The 20,459-nt window shown below is 38.6% G+C and overlaps 1 protein-coding gene across 7 annotated transcripts in view; it reads right to left on the bottom strand.

Annotated features, from left to right (window-relative positions):
• NCOA2 (nuclear receptor coactivator 2) overlaps positions 1 to 20,459 on the bottom strand; it is a 196,579-nt gene that overhangs the window by 86,267 nt on the left and 89,853 nt on the right. The window contains exons 4-5 of one of the 7 annotated variants that reach the window (XM_064442567.1): positions 15,169 to 15,257; positions 7,983 to 8,083 (exon numbers count right to left, since the gene is read on the bottom strand). The exons of 4 other annotated variants lie outside the window; for them this stretch is intronic. The gene's annotated coding sequence lies outside the window, so the exon portion shown is untranslated. The remainder of the gene's footprint in view (positions 1 to 7,982; positions 8,084 to 15,168; positions 15,258 to 20,459) is intronic. 2 more of the 7 variants (XM_064442570.1, XM_064442568.1) reach the window with 2 other exon arrangements.

Below are 20,459 nucleotides of genomic sequence, written 5' to 3'. Positions count from 1 at the left end.
CTCTAGTCACCTTTAAAGGACTTGCACTAAAACCTGACATGCACCTGTAGTCTTTTCTAGCTGAAAATAACACTTGTTACTTAGAAGACACAATTTCATTTGAAAGGGAGCCTATTGCAGGTAACATTAAAACAAGATCTATGGTAATATTTACTAACTTCTACTTTATTCTTGAACTCCACAAACTCAAACTAAGAAAAGGAACATAATTTACTACCAAATGCCATTGAGCCCGAGCATAAAAGAACAGAAAACTGGCTCCAACACCTACTATTCACATTTTTGCTCAGTCTACCAAAAGCTGTAACAGACTATAAACAAATGTTTAAGCCAAAGGCTCCTTCCTCAACAATATCTTTTCCCTTACTCCTGTGTAATGGCTTTAGAGTGGTGTATTAGACAGTAAGAAGAAGACATATTCCATTTGCAGCCTGAAAGCCAATAATGCTCATGAATTTTTTAGCTGAAAGACACTTCAAGATGCCACTGGGAAGACCATCTAGTAAACACATTAGGCTGTAAATGGGCGGCAGCAGCTCTTTAACACATGCTCTAACAATCAAATAAATGGCTAACATTAATGTTCAGTGTTACAGACTGGTATTTAATAGGACTTTCTCCTTCAAGATTTTGGTGGATTTTAAAGAAAGAGGTTTTTCTCAGTTACTCAAAACCATAGGTTTGAGAAAGCCCTGGTTCTGCTTGACACTTTGCAAAAACCCCTCCAGGCTGACCCCAGCACTATAAAATGGCTCCTACCTTCTGTATTCCCATAGGCTAAGGCTCTTAACAGAGCCACTCACTCAGCTGCTTATGGATTAGCCTACGTCAGCCACCTCTAATATGCCCAGGAATAGTAAGACTAGGCTTTAATAAGACAACAGAGAAAAAATATCAGAGGAAGAAAGCACCATTTTCTATATAACATACCAGAGGTTTGCTTTGTTTCTACTTTTAAAGAGGAAGAGGTCTGTTTTCATCAAAACATAGTCAAAGAGGAGGCAGTTGGTACTCCTGCAAAAAACTGTTCTAGGCTGTCTATTGTAATTTCAGGTTTGGGATTCTACCTCTCTCGTTATGAAGAATTGTTTCTGATTCTTAATACTCATCAACAAAAGAAATGCAGCTTAATACCACTAAAGTTTCCCTTAAAACACCAGAATGAAAACCAGAATGCAATGCCAGAACATTATTTGTATATATGCCAGTCACTCTTGCATCCTTTCGTTTGTGGTGGTAGCCAAGTTACAAGAAGAGAAAGAGGAAAGAAAGAGAAAGAGGAAAGAAAGAGAAAGAGGAAAATAGAGACCCAAAAGTAATTCTAAAACCATTTAACCTTCTGGGTTGCATTTGATAAGTATCAAACTATGGCTGCAAAAAATATTAAGCCTGCCATCATCTTCACTGGAAAAGGAGGAGTCCAAATTCCCACATAAGAAAAATTTCTAGATTAAGTAAACATCTTAGAGTTCACAATTAAGAACTTTACTTATGAGACTGATTTAGAAGCATAGTATTTCAAATATACTGTGATTTAAAGTAAAACTTTGAACAGCATAGCTGAGAAATGAAGCAAATCTAACAACATAGAAAAGGATAATACTGTAGGAAACTTTGTCTTTAAAGAGCTTTAATTTCCAGTTGCTAGTACTTCTGGAACAATGAGTTAAGCATATTTTAACTCCTACTGAACCTTCTTCTGCCAATCTCAGTTTCAAAAGTGTTATCTGTCCACCTAAATTCCCATGCCAACTTTCCCCGCCCAAAACCACCAAAGAGCAAGGGGAAAACCAGACCAGAGGGGAAAAGTAAAAGAACAGCTCACACAAGTGTGAGGTGCTGTGGAAAACTCAAATCCAGGAACATTTTCTAATCTCATAAATATAACTGATACAAACGTATACATTACAATGCCAGCAAGCTTATACAGATATTCAAGATGCCTATCTTAGCAGTGAGGAAAATATGACCGATCACAACAGACAAAAGCATTTACGCATCTCTGTGGCTTAGGTATGTCTACGTTAGGATTTAACTCCAGTTAAATGTCTGTCAAGTACAGTCTGTTTACTTTAAATAAAATATATTCCATTAATAAAAAGCTCAGGAAACTCGGTTCTGTAAGTGTAAAAAGTAAAAAAGCAGAGGGCAAGTCAGATAGCACAGTATTGTTTCCACATCAGTTGTATACAATAATAGAGTTATCGAACCTATACACGGAGGTATCAAACCTATCATATTTGAATTTGAGTTCCATCAATTATCAATCTCAGTTTCAATGACTGCACACAGCTAGAAAGTCGTCGATCCTCCTGGGCACTAGGAATAACTTAGCATCTCTACACACGCAGGTGCTATGTGATGTGCAACCCAAGCCTGCACTAGAGCCTCAGCAAGAGATGCTTATGTTGCATGCCACCTTTCATAGCTCTAACCTGGGCATCAAAATAATGTTCCTTCAGTCCTGGCATAGAAACCGTTACTGAAAATGCATGACCTTACTGAAATTTTTGCTGCACTTCAGAAAGCCCAGCTTTACGTGTCTTCTCTCTGGTGCCTAATCAAAAATTGAACTCATGCTTCTGATTTTCACATAGCTGCAGCACTAAGAGGGTTTGTTTTTCACTTCTACCCAACCACCTATTACTAGGAAACATGTTGAAACTTCAGGCCATTCTTTCGAATGCCAAGCACTTAAAACACTGATTTGCAGAAGTGTACCTAAACATTATCTAAAGCATTTCTATACCTTTTGACATTGTTATCATGGAGAATGAACAACCTATTCAACACATATCTACAAGATACACTTATATACTGAACACTTCCTTATAAAATATTGAGATGGTCTCATAAGCATGCATTTAGTTTAACAGTGTATAATATTAAACCTTCAAGTTTATTTATTTAAATCAAGGATCAAGAATTCAAGCTGCTTTGTTCCAGGAAGTTGCAAGATAACAACAGGCAAGAGTCAAACATACTTATATTCATGTTATATGAATGCTAGTACTTGGCTCTAGAAACGGCCATGGCCTTAGTAATGTTAACAGCTGGCTATGAGGTGAATTCAATGTCATGTTGATGTCCTCTGTCAGTCTGGGATGTGGTAGGTAACCACACAAGGTTCAGAACTCTTCACTGCTTCTTGAAGTTGTATACCCAAGTCATCCTCTTCAGTACGGTACCTGGCTTACCCATCCTCTCTGCCTCTGAACTGCATTTAGAGCATTCCCCCTGGAAAACTCAGCGTCATCCTCAGCCTATAAGGCAGCTTGCTTCAGCCCTGGTCCCAGAAGGTGGTAACGAGGGCATAGTCCCAGATGTTACGAGAGAGACCATATGGGGTTTGGCCCCTATTCCTATCTCGTATTTGCATGAGCAGGTAAGTACTCCTCAGCAGGTGCTTCCTGCTGATACTGGTACCCATGGCAGTTTCATCCATTTATACTGGAGCAGCAGTGTAAGAGTTGGGAATAGAAAAAATTTTATTACTCTTTTCTTATTAAAGTTTGAAGAACAACCAAATTAATACATGCTTTTTGAGAGAATACAGCTATATGCATAAAAGATTATACTCATATCATCTGCCCATATGCAGAATTACAGTTTTGTACTTAATACAGATGTGTGTTAGATGTATGTTAAACCCTTGGCAAAAGCATTGAAAGTACTAACTACACACTTTGTTATTAACCACAAAAATCAAAACTAATAGAATAAATTACGTCAGAGCCACACACAAGTGTCATGCAAACACTTCTGAAGTTCGATTAATGATAAAAATTAAATGCCCAGAGTAGCCCGTAAACCCTAACCAAATATGTTCTTAATATATCCATTAGTTTAAAAACTGATCTAAGAATGTTACTAAGAACAATAACAATTACTAATGACTTCAAATTTCATGTTGGTCTTTGTTCATACTCTTCTATTTGCTTTAGTAAAATTCTGCAACCAGCAATAACAAAAGAAGATGAAAGTTTAATTGTCATTTTAAAGCATTTAAAAGGAAAAGACAACTCAAAAATATTGTTGCTTTACTTAGTCAACTGCCAAGGAATAAAACCTTGTGGACACAAGCTTTGTACCCACAGGTGCGCGCACATGCACATATCTATGTACACATATGCATATGCACATATCTATCTATCTATCTATCTTTTCACCCATGTATATATGAATACTGACTATGACCAAAGAAAACATACACAGGAGTAGCTGCATGAGTCAAATGAAGGAGACATTTGGTTAGTGGCTAGTCTGTCATGGAAGCTAATAGCAGGTGCCTCAGGGAAAAAGTACAAGGCAGCTGCAGAAGGATCCTTTCCCTGATATCTCCTCTCTCTGTCTCTGACAATCAGTGGTTCAAGCTTAGCTGTGGTGTTGCTGTCCCTCCTCCTCCCTCTGAACCTATCTTCAGTTGTGCCTAATTCCTTCTTAAATCCATATATACCTTTGGCCTCCAGAATGCTTACAGGGAACACCTCATAAGCCTTACTACAGCTCCCTTAACAGCAGAAATGACATTCTGGAAAAAACTGAAATAAATCTGAATTTTATCACTGACTTCACTGAAGCTTGGATTTTCCTCTGAGTCTACTAGAGGAAGATGTCAAACTGTTATTTCTCTCTTTTGCAGAACATAAATCACTCCACGGATCTGACAGAACTACGCTTGTATCCTGCAGCCCAAGGAAAACAAGGTTACTCTACTATTAAAGCTGCATGTTCATTATCACCCTTTTTTTCCTTTTTGTAAAAATAAACAGAAATTAATTTGTGTTAATAATGAAACCATTTATGGTAAAAAAGAATCACAACTGCTAAGAAAGAATTAGCACTTAGAATTATTAATTTTGGAATATAACTGAATATAATTACTAAAGGGGAAAAACACCTGCTACATTCACAGAAGGAGTTGACCAGAAGCTTGCAATACACTGCCCCAAAGTAAAAAATAACACACATTTAAAACTAGTTGAACTGAACACCTGGAAAAACTTCAAGAAAAGCAACAAACCACCTTTTATTACCAGGCAGTTCTAACAAAAGTTTCTTCACAAGAACCTTGTGTTAGATGGTTGCTCAACCACAATAGCCTATGCTACCAGGAATGGAAAACCAGAGCACGGCAGTATGCTGATGAAGTTTCTTTGGGGACAGTGTGCATAACGAGAAAATGAAATGGGAAGGGCAAAGAGGAGATTCAGGGATAACACACACTGCAAATTATTAAGGTCACTCATCATAAACTTTTGGCAAGTTTCTTCATTTAGGACCTTCATTAAATTCCTGCTGTCTTCCTTATGCTCACTATCCTCCCACCCCAGCCACCCCTTCCCAATCCCCCAACTCCAGCTATCAGGGAAACTACCCACAGGGTCAGCCACAGACTCCCCACTATTGAGAGAAGTCTGCTTCTGAAAGACACAGGCTTTCAAATCTTACCCTTCACCTTCACAGACTAAAGCTTTACCTGATAATAATAATTTTCTATCCAGTTCATGCATCCTTCTAGGCCTGCCACAGATGAACATGTATGAGTAAGAAAAGCTAACGAGGAATGCAGGTAGTAAGATGACCCCATCAGGATTTCCTTGCAGGTATGGTGATTATCAACTTACAAACACTCTTTTTCACTCAGCTCAGACAGCTTGGCTTGTAGACCCAGTCCTCAGATTTAACTTTCTTATTGCAATTATGGGGCTATTCTATAGTAGTGTGCTAACAAATATATTCAATTTATTAATGAAGGAGATTCTGAGAATCAAGGTTGTTTTCAGACCCTTCTTCCTTTTTTCCCCTGCTACTAGTCTAAATAAATAAATAAAACGGTGCTGCAAAATCTAACCAGCCAGTTGAGTTCCTAATGGCATTTTTTAAATGTTATACTTAGAACTCTGAAGTGAAACATAATTTTCAGTGTAGTCCTCTACCTCAGACTTTCCAAGAAGGGTTTTTCCTTATTACAAAGTATGTTTTGCAATGTAGTCATGCCTCCCCTCCTTCCTTGCACAAGCAATTTACCTTACAGAGATAACAACAACAAAAAAGAAAAGAGCAACACCGTTTGAACTTTACCTGTGTAACCTGTTGACTAAAGTAGCATACAGGATTTTCAAGTGTGGACAAAAACTACTCTGGTCAAAGCTAATGCTTGAAATTTTATATATGCTGCATACCATACTTCTGTAAGAAATTGCTTATGAAAGAAAAATACACCAGTTTGAGTTTAGTGCTAACAAGGAGCCATTTGAAAAACACAGTCTACACAAAAGGTTGATTTTGTTCAAATTTCCCTGCTTAATACACCCTAAAAGGCATCAGGCAAATCAAAATGACTGTAAAAGCAACAAAAATCTATTTTTCTACAAAACATAGGTGCCAACACTTTAGTAAACACTAGTCGGCCCCCACTATCTTGTTAGATCTTCCATAATGAAATAAAGGAAGAAAACACAAGAAGCAGAGAGGAAGTTTCATTGTTCTTGTGGCTTTGACATTTGGTGCCGCAAACGTGACAGGCTCTCAAGACTCTACTCAACGGCACCGCCTGCCTCGGGCCTCCGTATCAAAATGTAGGTATACTGCAATTAAAATAATCAAACTGAAACAAAAGAGAACAAGCAAATAAACAGCACTAACTTGTTTACATTTCTGGCTCTGCCCTCACAGTGTGAAATAAAGTGTCTTCAAACACATACTACATTAATTTGAAAAACAATAATACTTTCCTTCCCCCCTCCTATCTCAAAGTAGCATGAGTTTTTCAAAGTCCTAAATAAAATCAGCTAAGGCATTTCCTGTATGTATTTAGTTAATTATTAAACGGATTCTAAGCATGATAGTCACCACCACTACTTCAGTATGAATCCAGGAAAACACACTTTTAGCAAAATGCCAGTCCACTACAGTAATGACCTGTTATGTGCATCTTTGCAAGCCTGCCCTTAACTTTGAAGACAAAATTTTAGAGAAGTGACAATCAGCACTCCCGCGCAAATCCAAACACTTAATTTTATCCTTTTTTGTGGTTCAGCATTAGTATTACTGCTGTGAGGTAAAGAGCAATGCTGGGCTTACTGCTGTACACGACAGGAAAACAAAGCCAACAAGCTTGCAAGAACTTTCTGAGCAGGGGAGACAACATACTATCTCCATTTACTACAAGTAACCACCTATAACCTTTTTCAGGGGATATTATCATTTAATTAATCTGCAACATTAAATGTTGCCCTCCCAAGGTTAAAAGAAAGGTAAATAGTGACAAGATATTTACTGACATCAGCATGCATAACCATGAGATAAATATGAGGTCTGAAGATTAACTGAATGTCATTCTGTTTACAGGATCATGTACTTGTACAGAAAACTATGAAGATTAGAGAATAGAGAAAACTTATATAACTACAAACATTTCTGTGTGTTTTGTCTACTTAAGCTCATGGTCAGAAAGAGAAAGCTTTATTGCAAAAACATCTCAGTCTGACTTACTCTGTACTTTTTCATGTGCATAGAAATTACTGAATAGTAATTACTGCAATGAAAAAGACACTCCCAGGCTCCACCTCCTCTTGACAGTGGGAAAATATAGATGGGTTTGTATATTATTCTGGATGCCAGAAAACTTGCTTACAAAAATATTTCCTGTGCACTAAGATATATTTAGCCTCATAAACCCATAAAACCGTCACAGGCAACCACAAGTACACCTGTAGCCATTAAAAAGCGCGGAAACTACAGAAACAGGAGAATCAAAATTTACATTATTTCTTTGTATTTGTTATTTAGAAATATGATCTTTAAACTCTCTTGCTCAAAAAGAAATTAGCTCTTCTTCCCACTCCCCCAAACTGACACACACCCCTTTTACCCCCCCTGCCCTGCAACATCCAGATACCTACGACGCACAGACGGGAGCACACATACGTGCAAAAAGAGAGTGCTAACAATGAAGTCACAGCACTTCAGAAACACACCTTGTCGTCTTCCAGCCTTTGCAGTTGAAGGCAGATCTCACTAGTTTCTTCTCTGTGTCTTCAGATCAAGATGTAGATAAATTCCCCATCCATCACACTGGCTTTTTATTAAAAACAGGAGGGAAAAAAAAAGGAGGAAAAAAAAAAGGCCATTACCAGTAAATTTACAGCCTTAAAAATATCAGCTCTCCATTATCCCAAACCAGTGTTATGACTTGATGTAAACCAAAGCACATGCTGAGTGAGGACGTGCGCACACAGCAGCTTATCATCTCTGTCATCTGCTTCTAATGACAGCTGACAAACTGGCCACGCTAATCCTTCCCTAACTGCTGATCAGAGACATCCCCCTTTGACAATCCAGCATGGTGGAGTACTCGAAAATTCCTCCTGCTTCTGTTCTGTTGCTGCTCTAAAAAGCAGTTTCCTTTTCATTGAGATAATAGCCTTTTCTGCAGTCACGTGGCACCCGGGCTACATTAGCAGAGCTTGATGATAATAGACAGAGTAACTCCCCTCCCTCCCTTCTGCTGATTTTAAGGGTACGACTCCAGGAGAAATCCAAACCTGGCACACTTGAAATCATTTTGCATCTTCCTTTATCAAAAAGCAAACTGTGTTGTCGGTGGAGAAGAGGAATACGTGTGCGCTCTCTCTGCTTCTTGCACCAAAACTAATTAACGAATACATTTTTAGGCAGTGCCTTCGCTGGGGCACACACACTGGTCATAAACATGTCATATGAGACTAAACTGAATATTAAGCATGCTTAATACTGAATAGCTAGCATGCTACAATTACTCTTTTTTCCCCCTAGAGTACATTAATTTTTCGCCTGTAATTTTAGTTCTGCTGCAATAAATTCTCTTCTCTCAGCAACATCCTATGGTTCAACTCCTCCCAGCACCCAACTCTCCTGCAAATGCAAAAAAGCACAAATAACAGGTGATTCGCACTAGAACCTCCAGTGTAGGTGCTTCCCTTTTTTTCTTTTTTTTTTTTTTTTTTTTTTTTAAAGTAACATCATTTATCTTGCTTTAACTCAAAACCCTGACAAACATCTTATGCATTTTTAAATACACTGCCCAGTGGGGAAACCTACCTAAGCTTCAGCTTCAGAGCTCCCATCCCTCCTGAGTGCCAAGCCCTGGACAGGTTTGCATCCCACCACTCAGAAGGTTTCTTGCTTGTAAAAAATGAAGTATACACGCAAACATACTGCTCTGTCCTACCTTCACTTCACTAAAGTTCCTCTTTGCACTGGCACACCGTTTCACTGTTATCTTGGCACACAGCGCAAAGACATCCAATTTCCTCAGCCTGGGTTCGTCCACCTCAGACAGGAGGGCACAGACCAACATAGCCCTTCACCTGACATTTCAGTGTTGGGGTTTGCAAACTTTTTAAGCAAGCTGTAGATCAAGCATCTTAAAGTAATTTTCAAGCCTGCAAAACAACTTTTGCAGCTTTGTACCTACTCTTTTCCAACCTGATTAGGAAACAGAATTATGTCCTTTTCTCATTCTATTTCCATCTTTTCCCATTACACCAGATCATTCTCCTTAAAGACAACATTGATCATAAACTTACGGTTTCTCCAGAAACTGAAAAGGTTAGTGTTAGAGACTGTGGTTGTACTTATAGGAAAATAAGGTGGAAATTGTGAGGGAATAGTGGCTACCCTGTACACACCATCTTTGCCAACGTTGCTCTGTCACCTGTTCTGTTTACTCCTCTCCCTAAGGACAGCCTTAATCTGGAAGTGGCCCTGCCCAAAGCTCTGGGGGATCCCTGCTCCAAGGCTACAATAAAAGCTGAGGCCCAGCCTTTCTGTGGCGGAGGAGCTGGAAATGGAATAGGAAAACAGAAAAAAATGGGAGCATATCAGTCAGATACCATAGCTAGAACTGTACTGCTGATATTGACAGGAATCAAAAGATGTGAAATTCAAAGACAACACAATATGGTGAGCACAATCATAATAATTACAGTGTTAGGGAAGGAATTACATGTAAATATAAATGAGGTAACAGAACAGGGTTGTTGTAGCAATAAAATATGAATTGAAGACTGAAAAGAGTGAAAGTATTCAGATGTTAAAAAGATCGCTTAGTGAAGAACAGAGTACACATTAAGTGAATGGAGAAGAGGGAACACACCACTACAGTGCACAGACTGATTCTAGACAAAATGGGAAAGAAGAAATGAGTGAAAAATATTCCTGTTAGAAAACACTGGTCTGAATATAAATAACGAAACATGCAACTGCAGAAGAGGAAAGGCTTTTTGGTTTTATCAGGCAATGAATACATGCTTCCAATGGAAACAACAGAATTGTTGCTTCCTTTTAAATAGTTTCACAGAAGTCGTACGCATAATTTGGGGATAAGCAGGTGACCTTTAAAACTAATACTGGCACTATAGATTTTTTCATATTAGGATAAGACAAACATCTTACACAGGAGAAGAGGTTCATCTAAGTTTTCTCTAAGAAATATGTATCATTAATATTTCATTTTGTTTGCCCAGCCACAGGTGGCTTTGCAGTAGACACAGGGAAGCCATAACTTCACTAAAACATTTGCTATTTATGTTTTAACATGATCAAATACTTGAAATTAATAAATGGAAAACTGCTTTCATTGAATACATTTCACAGCTGTCTTGAGTTTGTGTTTTCTTTTTCTTCCTTTACTTTCTCTTAAGCAGAAAGAGTGCATTGGGCAGAGACAAGGACATACCACAACAGTCTGGCATTATTTGCCCTTCTAACATACCTGCACCTGAGGCAAGGACTGGTAAAGCAATCCCAAAACATCTTTGTAGCCCCAAACCATGATTTTTCAGTCCTTTCTCTCACCTTCTATACCATATCCAGGAGAATCCAATTCTACCTTCATAATCACTTCAGTTGTCTCAGTTTGGAGTACCCAAGGGGGTACTATAATTGCCAGCTATAGTGACAGCCTTTGTTTACCCTGCAGAATAGTAAGACACTTCAAGATGTGCTTGGAAGATTACAAAGTTGACTCATTAGGCTTTATTCAAGGCAAGAGGCCACTGACTTTTAGGAAAGCTGACAAGGCAGCATTAAGTACTTCTTGTGAGAAAGACTGGAAGGGCAAAGCCCCCCACCAGCACAGAGAACAAGCAGAAACTACTAGGACTGACTTCCAAAAAGCACAATAAGCATATTACTGCTCAGGTCAGGAACTAAGACAGTACCATGATTTTTCATGTCTTACATTTCAATATATGTAGAAGCAAGCATACAGCTTTCAAATATTGGGTCAATTTTTTAAATTCCTCTGTGTGAACACTAACAAATACATTAACATTTCACCAGTTCAGGAACTCCTAATGCACCACTACTTGAAAACTAAATAAATTTTTCTCTTTCCTTTTACCAGCTGAGGAAAAATAAATAGGGTACTGGAAATAAATGTAGTTTTTCTGACCTTTGCATCTCCTTTTGATGGACACAAGAATCGTATCAAATGTACTTCCACTGGTATTTGGAGTACTTGGCATTCCTCACAGTCAGTCTTTGTATTAGCAGTACATACACCTACAGTGCTAAGTACCTTGTGACTTCTGTCCATATGAGGCAATGATAAGACACTCCTCCTTCTCTCAATCTCTAAGATTTTACTGTTGACTTATCTTTGTAGTATGAAAATGTCTGTGCTTCCTGAACACAGCTTACCAAGGCTCTCATAACTTCCTAAATGTGCACCCAGCCACCCACTCAGAGCATGCTGCGTGCAAGTTTCTGCAATATCTAACTGCAGAATTCAATACTGCGGTGTGTGCTATATATAGCAATTAAGTTCTGTATGGGCGTGTCCATTGACAATCGTGCGGCTTTTTTTTTTTAAATACAGGTTTGATGACTCCTGCTTACTGAGGTTTCTGAGTAATGGTTGGGAATTTTTTAAATGTTATTTTATTTTTTAAATTTTAGAGCTCTTCTGCTTCACTCCGTTACCTTTAATTAAGAAAGCATATGAGAGGAGGAAAAGGGGTTCTTTCAGAGTGATCTGGAAATCGCCATCTCCTGGCTCAGCTCTTTCTCCTCTTGCAAACTAAAAATGGGTCAGATCCTTTCCTCAGAGCCTCTGCTTTGGGATACTTCCTGGTGCTCTCTGCAGGTTGTATGCAGTGAGGTGCTCTCTGGTGGAGATGGGCCTCAACCCACAAAGAGACAAGTTCAAGACAGCGGGTTGCTTCCATCCATGCGGACAACACACAAGAGGAACTCAGCCCAGGAAGTTGAGCAAGCAGAGAAAACCAGAACCAGAATGGAAATACTACAGAACAGAAATAAAAATTGTATTAACACGATACGTTACATAAATGTAATAACATCTAGTGCTATCATCCGTTTTTAAGAGAATGGAGCTAAATTCTGAAGAATTCAGGATTTTTTTTTTAAAAGAGAAATTACTTTTAGCTCTACAGAATGTGCCTTTCAGTGGATTTATTTTTAAATGAAGTTCAAACTCTTTATTTCAACTCATCCCAGAACAGAAGTACTTATATGGGAAAAGACTTCTGATAATAAAAGGTTTCTGAAACCTCCAGCCCAACAGCTGGCAAGATTCAATGGCTGAGATTTAAATTAGACTAAAGTTTAAACTAGACAAAACTCAGACTAGAAAATGTTTATTATTAATAGTGGAACAAAATCATAGTAATTCATCCAGGCATAAGGTAGGGTTTCTTTCATGTAGTCCTGGCTAGAAACAAATATATTTCTAAATGACATCATATGGCTCAATCAAGGTAGAGGGTTAAGGAAATTTGGTGAAATTTCATGCTCTCCGATCACCAGGCAGGGCAGCACAGTGTAACATTCCATCTGGCCATAACAGCAACGCTGTGTGAACTCTGCAAGATTTGATACATTGCCTGTGGTTTTCCTTGAAACAGAGAGTTTCTGTTGTGTTTAATGCAAGTGGGACCTCTACCTTTAATCCAGGATACAGCAAATTACTCTACCATACCTGGTGATGAATACATGGGTCTCTGAACCTAGACTCTCTCTGAAGAGAAAGTTAACATTACCCAGTAAGTCATAAAAGTCTCATGTCTCGTCAACATTCAGGAGTTGTCTTGTAACTGCTAGTGGCTTGCGAACATTGCCATGCATTTGAAAAGCCAGTTCCTGTGAGCAGCAAGGAGGAAATGCAGAGACTGTATCTTGCAGACCCTGAAATTCTGGGCTTTCACATGCCTCCGAGAGACCTCACTGAAGAAGGGAGACACTACCAATTACAACTAGCTTCACTGAGAAACTGAAACACAGGGACAGTTGCTCTTTATAAATTTGAGGATAAATTATAAGCTAATTTAATGCTGCATCATCCACCCTAGTCAAATCTTATGAACACATCAAACAGCACTAAGTCAGTGTAAATGCTGAACGGTAAGCAGTGATGAATAGTAAGCACTGAGGACTGAACTCTTGCCTTAACTGTTAGGAATTTAGTGCATAGTAAAGCAGGGTCATGCCCCAAATTTTGGTATTATTAAACATCCAGAATATCAGCAGATGATACGAGGTACAGAAGAGAAACTAAAGAAAGTTAGCTTTTCTAGTAAGAGTTTTAAAGTATTCTGGTGATAATTTCTATCAGTATCAGACAGAATCATGAAAAGAAAACCCTGTTTAACTGAGCCCAAGCACAAATATTGCTGAAAACTACAAGGGCTGTCAGAGATTACACTATTTGATAAGAAAACCAAGAGCCAGAGACTGCAGTCTACCAAACAGAACAAAGAAATGAAAGGAAAACTAGTAGCAGGTGAAATTAATTTGATTTACAAGAAAATAATTAAATACTCTGCTATGACATGAAAATCAACTTTAGGACAACTGGTCTGTGTTCCTTTTTATAATGAGATTGATGGAACAAAATTGAGATTTAACTGATGTATTGCAAAAATTCAAGAACTTCAAATTTTACTTGGTGAGGGTGAAAGGTAAAAAAACCCTCTTGTGCCAATACAACAATCACTGAATGTATGGTATTAAGGAATATTTAAAACAATGACAGTTATGTGTTCAACAGAAACCAGACTTGTTCACTTCTCATCTGACAAAAGTGCAGGTTTGCTACTAGTGCCAGTAATAACACATGGCAGCATTAAAACATAGAAGACAATACTTATTTCACCTACATAAAGTATCAGCAAAATATAGGCATGCAGGTAATTATCTGCAGTAGAAACGAGATGTAACGTTCTAACAGAGACCTAATTCTGAGCAGAAATGGTACACAATCTCAAATAACCCCCAGTGCAGTTAGCACTGAATATTTCAGTCTGTGATAAGAGAGGAAACATGTCAGGACTTGGGTCTATCACTAATTCTTAAGAGAAAAGTTCAACACAGTGAATTTGAAAACAGAAATTTATTTTTCAACTTCAGTTTAATTTTTCCCTAAAATGAACTGCAAAGTAGGTGCGTACGTACAGCTGAAGGGAAAGGCTCAGGAACACCATACAGCTCAATCATTTTAATCTGAAATACTTAGAACATGTAGCAAATCCTGTCCCATCCTGAGAACTCCTACTACACACACATATTGATGTTATGTTGTCCATCAATATGAAAAGTTAAAGTCAGACACAATCTTTGAAAATAGATGGCAGGCACATTACAACTGCTAGCACTGCAACCAGCAGGGAGATCTTCCCTCAGTGTAAAATTAGTGGCCCCTACCATGTTGACACAGTTTAAATTATCCATGAAAGCAATCTCAAAAGCATTACCTTACCCTAACCTAACAAAAACATCAACAATATGGATGGTGCGTTTCGTTTTCTTAAAGACTGCGCTTGAGCATGTTGTACTGAAGCACAACATGATACAAGGTCAGTGAAATGCTGAGAAGAGTCAAGTTTGGAAGAATACATGGCTATTTCATTGCTTTCCTTTTGGCAAAGAGACTCCCACCTTTATTTTTCAAACACACAGTTGTCAGGAATCTTTCATCTTGGAACTGCAGTACTTCACAGTTCACAGGACTATGTCTTAAAACCCTTAGCAAATCACCCTTAATATGAGATTTGTAAGTTATTTAGATTTTTACAAATTCCTGTCCCAGGTTCTTAAGAACCCACATTTTCTAAGCTTAAAGTTAGTAACGTAATAATAAATAAAATTGTATAAGCCATTTACCTTGAGTGAAGAGGGTATCCTTCTGAGAAGAGATCAGCCAAGTCCCTGAAATTAACTGTCCTTTCTCCCGCACAATTTCTTTTCCAAAACTACAGAGAAAATAGGCAGGGCATCAACATATCAAGACAAAAAGGCCTGACAGAGAACATTTTGCTGGCAGGTTTAACAGCAGTATGGCAAAAGAAGACAGCGATGATCTGTGAAATAATCTGGACGTAAAGTCATATATGGCTTTCAAAAGTCAGAAATTCAACCACAAGCCAACAGACAACCAAAGCAACCATGAGAGAACTGATGTGCTCTGTGCTTCCAAACTATGCCTTCACCTGAGAAGCAAGATGTCCCGGCGGGGCCACCTTCCACACCAAGTGTATGGCGACTGCCACCCTCTAAGGACAATCTGGCCTGCCTCACTTGCTAAGCAACATTTCAAGACCATCTTGCGGTTTTCTTCTATGACGTGCATTTGTATCAACTGATATACAGATGATGCTGTGGTGTTCGTTTTGACTGATACGGCCATGTAGGGTCCTGGACATTGGAAGGTTGATTTTTTTTCTGTACTGCATATGATGGGAGTAGTGGTTTTGGAATGCTGTTGTTTTGGAACATGTACACAGACACACTGATAGCCACTCAGACTTTGGAAATTGCTTCTAACATAGCTCAGCAGAGCCAAGGGTTCAGGGACAATCACTTGTTCTCCCAGACAACAGCCTAACAGGGGTGCATACAATGTAATTTAAGTGAACTAAGACCATTAATATTAAAGCAAGTTTTGCTCTCAAACTGGAGCACTTCTCTTGATAAGCGTGTTTGACACAATGTGTTTGCTGATATTACTGTTCAAAGAAAGTTAACGTATTATAGGGGGCGGCTGAAGGATTTTTTTACTTGAAAGGCCTCAAAAAAAACCTTTTTCATTTTTTTCCTCTTACATGAGAGTGGGTGCAGCATACAGTGATGACCGTCCCTTACAGATCCATAGGCAAATATATCTAAAGTAAAACAAATTTTGAAAAACAGAAAGAAGCCAGTAAAAATGGCAAATCTATGTCCCTATTAGCCAAGAGAGATGCAATTTCTTAAATTACCTGCTGTCTGGAGACTTTGGATTTAACACAATTTTGAATATGCTAGCTGTACATACTATATATAGGCATATGCTAGTTGGTACTGAGGAGGGGTATACATGAGAACACTTTTTGAGAGGAGCAACAGGGGAGATCCCCCAGTGGAAGTAAGGAATGACTGGGAATTAAGTAACAGGGTCAATTAAAATGCCTCAATTTTAGAAAACCTGGCAATATGAGATTACAGCTTCTGGCTGTAATGTCGTTCTTCTCTAATGAAGTACTTACGTGGTGGCAATATTTTAGGAGTTTAAATATAATACAAGGGGGAAAAATGGCAAAGGGAATATTGAGCTGGGTATACTCCTACATAACACTGACACTAGCATTTGTATTTGCAATGGAGGTTAGTGAGAAGGATAAGAAGAAAGAAGAGGAAGTGATAAAATACCCATTTAGGTTTTAGGTACTTAGGAAGCTTCCATGACACAGGTTCCCTGCAATCTTTAATACATCATACTCATTTAATATCTATGTTATATGTGAATTTATGTATATTAATTACCTTTATTAATATATAGCCTGCAGTACCTCAGCCACTCTCAAAGTCAGAGCAGTGGGCAGATAAGAAAAATCAGACTAGCAAAGTCCTTAGACTCTACAGCTGTGAAGAGGGCTAGATGAAACTATCAAATAAATACAAAGAACAAGCAAAATGATGCCTAAAGCATAATGGAAGAGAACCAAGATGGAAGACAACATGAAGGGAAATATTTCTGAGCAGATAGCTCCTTTTAACCAGATAATTTACTATGGCCTAAAAGTACAGTCTTCTAAACCATGTACTAAAACACGTAGAAATAATTTTTCTTTGAACAGTTTTCTCAAAAATCTCTTACTTGGGCATAGCACTGCTTCCCTTCTCCATCAAAATTTTCTTTCTAGTAACATCCCTCCAATCTTTCCAACTGGACGTGACTTCAGCTGCAAAACTGCACTTCATTCAATAGTGCAGCAGAGAACCAAAGTTATCCAGGAGTCTGTTATCCCCAGGGGAGTTTTAAAACCTGTGCAAGAACCCTCTTGCCTCTGTTGTCAGTATCAGAAAGTCTGGGCCTGTCCCAAATAGTTAAAGACTCTTTTGAATTTAGCTGGATACAATTCTGACCTAATATTTGGACTTGGATTAAAGGCCACGCACTTTAAGTTTATGCTAATGTCATGGATCTCAATGCTAGATAATTCAGGAGTGCTCTGCTGAAGACCATTCCTTAAACTCTTTCAGAGGCCAAAACCAATATAGAAAAACCCAATTATTAAAGTAGCATATCTCAGCGGGAACCTGTATACCAGTTTTTCAAAATCTGCACACTAGCTGCCTACTGATTTCCAAGTACAGTTGAAGATGTTCACATTGAAGTATAAAGCCCTAACTGGCTTGCAACATGCCTATACTTGCTTACATAGAATCACAGAATGGTGATTCTGTGGGTTGGAATGGGTTGGAAGGGACCTCTGGAGATCATCTTGTCCAACCACCCTGCTTGAGCAGGCACACCCAGAGCAGGGGGCACAGGAGCGCATCCAGGCAGGTTTTGAATGTCTCCAGGGAAGGAGACTCCACAGCCTCCCTGGGCAGCCTGTGCCACTGCTCTGTCACCCTCACAGGAAAGAAGTTTTTTCTCATATTGAGGTGGAACTTCCTCTGTTCCAGCTTGTGCCCATTGTCCCTTGTCCTGTCGTTGGGCACTAATGAAAAGAGCCTAGTCCCATCGTCCTGACACCCACCCTTTAGATATTTATAGGTATTGATGAAATCCCCCCTCAGTCTTCTCTCCTCCAGGCTTAGCAAACCCAAGACTCTCAGCCTTTCCTTGTAAAGGAGATGCTCCAGCCTCCTGATCATCTTGGTAGCTCTCTGCTGGACTTGCTCAAGCAGTTCCACATCCTTCTTGAACTGGGGGGCCCAAAACTGGACACAGTACTCCAAATGTGGTTTCAGCAGGGCAGAGTAGAAGGGGAGGATAACGTCCCTCTACCTGCTGGCCACACTCCTTTTAATGCAGCCCAGGATACCGTTGGCCTTCTTGGCCACAAGGGCACATTGTTGGCTCATGGTCAGCTTGCTGTCCACCAGCACCGCCAGGTCCTTCTCAGCTTTCCATATGTTTTATATCTAGATCTACCTATATATATATATGTGTGTGAGTGTGTGCATAGCTTATCTTGAACAACACATGCCTAAATACATAAAATAATGTAGTAAGCAGAGAACACAACTTCTTTTCCCCTTCTATACTTTGATGACAAGTAGGGCCTAAAACAAGCCCTAGGAAACATACTAAAAGAAAAATCAGTTTCTTTCAAAGCATACTGCTGGCATTTCAAATATTATGAAATGGATAATGGGTATGAGTATTAGTAATCACCTGGAAGTCAAGTGATCTGTTACCCTTTAGTAACCCTACCACAAATTTGATGCCATGAAATTATAATTCCATTACTTCAAACCCCAATCTTCCCCCACGTCTATCTTCCCAATCTTCTCATATTCATTATTTTTAAAATGTTTATAATCTTGAAAACTGCATTTGCACTTGTCAGAGGAAGCTGGGTGTTAAGCCTTGAAACCAATTCCTTGGAGATACCAAAGTTTCGATATTATCACATACTCATACACATAAAGATTATATTAGATTTCGTATTATGAATACTTCTCTAAGTAAAACTCTGAAGGTATAACTTCTACTCTCAGGGGAAAAAGGAACAGACAGGATTGCTATAACCCTACAGTCTGCTTGCTGTGCATGTCATGTAGCAATAAATAATTCATATTTTGACCTTATGGGATACCTTTTACTCATGGATTTCAAAGATCTTTTGCAAAGGTGGATATGTTTTATTATCTGCAGTTTATAGATCTCAGGATGAACAGAGAAATAAAACGACCTATTCAAGCTCATTCAGTAAGCCAGGTGTGTATTTAAGTGGGTAATACCAGGCACGCTGCCTTTTTACTCAGGTTGCAACTTTGAGTGACGCTATGAAAACAGTCCGATACCACCTTGAACTTCAATGATACTCATGAGAAAGCACATGGATGTTAGCTCTTTTACAAATAACGAAGTCTAAACATATTCATGAAGGAAAAGGAGAAAAAATTACTAACTCTAGTAATGTGATACCAGGACAGTAGATAAATGCCCCAGAATCATCTTGTGCCAACATGCTGGAAAGGGCACTGGCTTCACAGGCAGGGTTGTCAGGATCTGCTGAACCGGGATCAACAAAGCTGTCCTCTTCCACATCAAGAACTTCTTGGGGACCATATCAGAAACCAGACTGAACTTGAAAAAAGTAATAGTAGCTGTTGTATACTAATGCATGACTTGTACAGACAGGTACTTCAGCAGATTATTTTCTGATATTGATTGTGACACCTTGTGAACAGTCCAACCAGAAAATAATTCATTTTAGAAAGACCGAATCTACTTACAGTAACATTACCAGAAGAAGGTGCACTACTAGGACTTAAGTTATGTAGAGCAGAACTGAAGCACATTTAAAATTCTAGGAAATCTAAGATACTCTCTTATATTTTCATGAGCTGAGAAGTGGCTGGGTTTTTTTTCCCCTGGTGTTAATATTTCATTTTAACTTCTGAAGAAGACTTTAAATATGAAATACACATGCAAAAACCTTCATATAGAAAACTGTTTAATTGCAACCCCAAACTGATACATAAATATGATAATATTTATGAGAAAGTACCACCGTGGGAAGACAGTTTATTTGTTAGTTAACACCACAGTATTAATGCTTTGGATTAAATACTTAATCTTGTAGTTCTCTAAACTGTTTTACCTAACATTAAGTCCAAGGCTCCATTCATGTCCTTAACTGTAAAGATTATGTGTAAATGCTTTCTTGGAGTAAGATCAGAATGTTCTTTACTTTTCAGGATGGAGTCCTTATGTTATCTCAGACTGCTGAGGACGTAGAAGCATATAACATGCATAAATTATCTGTTCAGCTGCCCTCTGAAGTGCAGCAGTAGTAGGGCCCAAGGTCCTTACGTGTTAGCCAAGAAAGATAACAAAGAAATAAGCCTTGGGTTGTTTCTTTGTTTTGCTTGTGTTTATTTCTTTTTGTTCTTCCCCAAAGACAGAACATACAATATGACACAGAGGGAGCTTACTCTGTTCAAATAACGTGATG

This window comes from Phalacrocorax carbo, chromosome 2 (assembly GCF_963921805.1).
Source record: "Phalacrocorax carbo chromosome 2, bPhaCar2.1, whole genome shotgun sequence".
NCBI lineage: Eukaryota > Metazoa > Chordata > Aves > Suliformes > Phalacrocoracidae > Phalacrocorax > Phalacrocorax carbo.
This window is presented reverse-complemented; position numbering and strand designations above follow the sequence as displayed.